The sequence below is a fragment of the Actinia tenebrosa genome, unplaced genomic scaffold, assembly GCF_029948245.1.
Source record: "Actinia tenebrosa isolate PJP-AT-01 unplaced genomic scaffold, QUT_ActTen_1.0 PGA_scaffold6__47_contigs__length_16458017, whole genome shotgun sequence".
In the NCBI taxonomy this organism is placed as follows: Eukaryota; Metazoa; Cnidaria; class Anthozoa; order Actiniaria; family Actiniidae; genus Actinia; species Actinia tenebrosa.
The window spans coordinates 5785702-5791701 of NW_028292583.1; positions in this window are offsets into that span (position 1 = coordinate 5785702).

Sequence of the window (6000 nt, forward strand, 5' to 3'; positions counted from 1 at the left end):
GATTGTCAATATTGATTAATTCTTCTATCTCATGAATAAAAAAGTATATGTTGGTAAACTAACGAAGCCAAACGTTGGACAATATTTGACAGAATAAATTAAAAGTTTTTCGCTAAAGAATAAAGTAAATACTAGAAACTCTGGTGTACTCTACTCGAAATTTTCACTCGAAAAAATCAATTAAGTCTTTTCATAAACTATACAGTCTCTTCATTAGTTTTAATTAACAAGAAGTGCTTTTGCTACTGTATCTACAATAGCGTAAGACAAAATCCAACGAATTTACCAATAATTCGTGTGCGTTGCCATGGATACAATATGTCAATCACGTTCAAAGGCCGGGTAATCCTACTCGATTCAGAGATAAACTGAGCCATTTGATTACTTTTTGTTTGTTTGTTTGTTTTTTGATGAAGGGAGGGAGGGGGGGGGGGGGGGGGGGGGAGAATGAGTGATTGAAATATTAATGAAAAGTTACGAGGGTGTGAAAAATTATGAAGGATCAAGGAAAGAATTGAAAATGGTATAACGTGACCGTTGCCAAGGTGATGGTTGCTTATCATGGAAAAATGTAATATATCACAGAGATTACGATGCGTTGCAATAACATAATCCAGTCCAATCATCTATTCATAGTTACCTTTTATTATCAATTGTCAAAGTCACATTGTATTTTATTTTATTATTGTAATCACTTTTTTAACTATCACAAAATCATTTATTCAATGTCTTTATTTATTGTTGTTTTTTTGCCTTTTTTTCATAGAAAAAGACGTTTGCTCGAGTTCTCCCAACATCGTTGACGTTTCAATTAAAGCATAAAATCATTTACCTAAATTGTACATTCACACGTTTAACTATCACAAAACCATTCATTCAATCTCTTCTTTTATTGTTATTTTTAATATAGGAAAAACGTTGCTTCTCGGGTTCTTCCACCATCGCAGGCGTTTCAAGAACAATCAGAGCACTGAAAAGCAAGTTTCAATACTTTTATTCTACAAGAACAAAAATAACTCGTTTTCGACTGATCAAATACTTAATTCTCCCAAAAACTTTCATTACTATTTAAAGAAAACACCCAAAAGTTCCGTCCAATTAACAATCTGTTGAAAAAAATTGACTGAACGTGTTTAAATTGAATTTGGAAGAATTAAACCATTGGTCGATTGAAGATTTTTTTTAACGCGGGAAGAAATGCACGCGCGTCAAAAACTCACTGTAAAGCTACCTACTACAAATGAATAAAAGAAAATAAACAAAAATAAACATTTTATATCCAAAAAGACGTGGTTGAAATTTATTATGACTATTACCCAGGGATTCAAATGCGCGCTCTCTCCCCAGTGTTTCTCGACCATAGTTCAAATCCGTCAGGCTACACCCTCGCGCACGCACCTTGGACACTAAGACAGTAGGGTCCCCTCGTACCAATAGCTTTAATCAACCTCAGGCCCATGAATAGTGAGAGGGGTGATTCTATAATATCTTCTTTGGTAATGTATGTTAGCTTCAAAGAATTTAGTAGCCACTTATAAGTGCGTGAAATCTCCTTCATCGCCAACACACTGCAAAAGCTGATGTAAGTCTGCCCAAGCCTTCCAAATTCTCATTTTGCAGGGGAAAAGTGAGACTAGGACGAGTTTTAGGTTTCTGTTCCCACAAATAATGATATAAAACAATTAAATATTAACTCTGTGACGCATGCGCATCTCAGACAAGTACATCCCATAAGTGTTAATGGTTCAGGAGAGAGGACGTTGTTGTCAGGAAAAATAATATTTGTATTCCAAAAATCCATTGCATGGTTACTGGAATTAGAAAAAGACATGTAGCTGTTAAAAGCTTTGATTTAAGTATTTATAAGAATAGATTGGCGGGTGCTGTAAGAGAAACTTAGAAGATGTCTCGTTGTAGCTAATTCATTGGTTTATTGTGCCCATTCTATCAGTACGTTTTAATTGATTTCTTAACATGAAATGAATAATAAAAAATGATTACAAATTAATAAAATTATAATAAAAACCTGTTCAATCTGTTGTTGTCGTGGCTCATTTATTTTTCATCAAAATATGAATATCAGCTAAGAAACAGCTAAGGTGAATATGTAGCTTGAGAGCTATAAATGACTAATGTGGTTATTTCAAGGGTGACGGGAAAAAATGGGTTTCAAATACATCCCACATTGATAGTTCCTGTCCTGGTTATGATATACTTAACATCTTTAATTCCCAAGGGAATTTAGTTGTCACATTAAGAATTGAAAATAAATTTTGACCTTTTCCAGTCATCCTGCAGGGTCATTGGTACTTACAAATAATTACGCTTTGTAGCAAAGTTTCAGCTCAACAAAATATCAAAACGTTTATCAGAACAAAGGTGTTTTTTTTCCCAAGAGACATCCCAAATGGACGGATAATCTGGTATGGTAGATTTAGATAGCTTTTTCCCATTTTACAATGATTCGATTTTGAATACTTCCTTGCTGGATTGCTTTTTCAAAAATTATGATAGAGATGGTTAATGAATGGCGAATCTGTATATGATTCTTCTATAGTAAAGGATAAAATATATACTTGATTGGAGAGAACTGATGAAATTAAATAGTGTGGTTTAAGTTTTGTATAAAAATTGTACATCCCACATGTACAAATGTATGAAAAATCTAGAGAAGACGAGAAAACATCTTATGTATGTTGCGTATCAAAAGTGCTCCTTTTGAAATAATCGAAAATGATTTGTTAAAAAAACAAAGAATTAACAATGAAAAAAATAAAACAAAATTAACAAGGTTAGGGTTAGAACCCTAGCAATAATTTTAGCTAACTAGGGTTTGTGTTAGGGTTAGGGTTAGCGTTAACCCTAACCCTAACGATCTTTTACCTAACCCTAACCCTAACACAAAATTCTAGTAAGCTAGAATTATTGCTAGGGTTCTAACCCTAACTTTTAATTTTTGATTTTTTTTCTTCTGTTTTTGATTTTTAACTTCTTTATTTCAAAAAACATTTTTTATTTTTTATTCTTTCAAAGGGGGTACTTTTGATCCGACCCTTAAAGACTAATTAAGAATCTTGGATATTTACTAAGTGTTCAGTTTTATAGAGACACTATAGAATGTCTCTATGTAGAAGTCGAATTTTCGTTCCATAATTTCGTCCTCCACGTACCCCCTCCTCCTCCCCATGCAAATGCCTCTCTTCTCTATCTTTTAGTCACAACTGTCCATGTGGGATGTACTTTTTTTGTAAAAAACTACCCTTTTCCAACATTTGCTTCCACTCGAGCATCTGTATTTTGCCCTTTATCGTACTCTCTGCACAGGGAGACATCATGCAAGACCCATGTAGAGACGCCGTGCATCGAACCAGCATCTCCATCAGATCCTTGGTAAATGTGGATATCCAGCCAGGAAGGATCTTAAAATTGAATCCTTGGAAAATTGAAGTGGAAAATCCATATAGGATCCTCTTCATCCCCATCCAACCTCCCCGAATCGGAACAATGCAACTAACTAGGTAATACCATGCTATCTATTCATGTGGGATGTTATCCTCTTCGACAAAAAAACACTTGTTCTTATACAAGTTTTCTTATTTTATCGAGTTACACTTTTCTACAAAGTTCATTTATGTTTGTAAGAATCAACACTGCAGGATTAGTGACAAAAGGCAAAAACTTGAACCCTTGTAAATAGTAAGTTCAAGACACCCGAGAACATGATCATCCGTGTGGGATCAGTTTGGATTTTTGAAAAATTAATTCCTTAAGGTGACAACTGAATTCCCCTGGGATTCAAGATGGTCAGCATACCATAACTAGGGCAAGAACTAACGATGTGGGATGTGGTTTGGTAGCCCTCGATCTATATGTAATTATATTCATTGTTTTTGGGTTACAGGACTTTATAATTGATATTAATTTTTTGATGTAAAAGCAACAACTCTAACAACAGATTGTAACTATTTTTTTAAATATTTTTATTGACTATAAACATCAAATTATTATTTTTATGAATCATAACGTACTGAGAGTATGCACAATATAGTCATGAAAAAGACTTGAAAGTAAAGAATGATTGTATCGTATTTTATTGATTGGGTTTTTTTGTTTACACTCCTATCTTGCAGAAGTTTAGTAAGAATTTTTCATAAATCAACTAATTTTATTTCGTCACTTTCATATAGAAGAGAAGAAAAGTATGTATGCATGTATACAAGCCAGAAAGAAAGAGGCAATGCCTCCTGATACGCTTGATTCATACATAGATACATTATCAAGGAACGTATACCCTTTGGTTAAAAGGACCTTACTTCCTTTTCCGTCATCAAATTATTTAATCTAAATTATTTTTATATTACTTAAGAAAGGTGGTTAGTTAACCCATGTGGGACTGTAACAAAACAATTACGTATGCTCAGGAAACAATATAATTATAGTTTTCAAAGTTTGATTTTGCATTCGGTTTATTTGGTTCACTTAATATTCATCATCACAAATGACCATACGCACATTCACAACCATTGTTTTGGTTTTTTTTGCTGTTGTTGTTGTTATTTGAAAACTTCGTCAGTGCATAAACTATACCACAGTGAATATGAAGGTTTTTGCAACACACGTGCCCACGCAAATAATACACCTTGGGATGCCTGTGGTTAGATGGCAGAACAAAAAAATCCCTTTGCTCTCGGGTATTCAATTCTTTCTTATCTAAGACGATCGTGTTGTTCCTGCCATGTAACATGGCTGCCGTCACACGTGATGGTGCAAAACCTCTGTAGTCACATAACCCTCGTTCACTGTAGATCGTGTCTCAGTAGACCTTTTAGGCATGGGCGAAATGTGTTTTCCCATTAACAGACCACGTGTCATTCCCTAGAGTACCAATTTTATCAGTTGTGCATGAGAATACATGTAAATACTGTATGCATGGATACAACTCAAACAAAGAATAATGTTCTCAAGAGAATGACACGTGGTCTGAAATTAGAAAACACTACGCCCAATGCGTAGAGGTCCATTTCTTTGCCTTTGAATTTGCAACGAGCGTACTAGCTTAGTGAAAGGGACTCATGTGTGCTCCTCCCCTTCACCCCCCGACAAATTTACTTTCTCGAAACGCCCCTGCAAACGAGTGATATGTGTTTGTACAGGAAGCCAAACATTTTCATCTAAACAAACCCTAATGCGCATGCGCATCTTACTTCGATTTCATTTCCGCTTGTACTGCTCGTTTGGACCAGGCTTACCTCGATACTTACCAAGATAACCTTTCATATTATTTGGAACATTTTTTTCAGATTTTTTTATCGTATCCCGTCTACACTAAAGACCCACTCGTTCCAGGCCCCACTCACAATTAAGCTTCCCGGGGCAATAACCAGTATCAAATCCAGCTAACTTAGATATTTTTTTTATTTATACTCAATCAATAGGTAGGAAATATTACATATGCAAAAATTTTTATTAGTGTATTTTCTTTCGTTTAGAGTAATTCTATTTTAACACAATAGAAACTTAAAGTTTGGTTTATGTGTAATAGTCAAGTAAATACATGGATACAACAGAAAACAATGGACATAGAAAAGATTTACTAATCTCTATTAGTCTAGCAACTATTTCACGGGTTATATAAGCCCATTCATCATATCAGACTTCTGATCGAATACTCCTAAATCAGGGCAAGTGATACCCCTAAATCAGGTGAATGGATACTCTTAAATCAGGTGAAGGGATACTCCTAAATCAGGTTAAGGGATACTCCTAAATCAGGTTAAGGGATACTCCTAAATCAGGTGAATGGATACTCCTAAATCAGGGCAAGTGATACCCCTAAATCAGGTGAATGGATACTCCTAAATCAGGTGAAGGGATACTCCTAAATCAGGTGAAGGGATACTCTTAAATCAGGTGAAGAGATACTCCTATATCAGGTGAAGGGATACTCTTAAATCAGGTGAATGGATACTCTTAAATCAGGGGAAGTGATACTCCTAAATC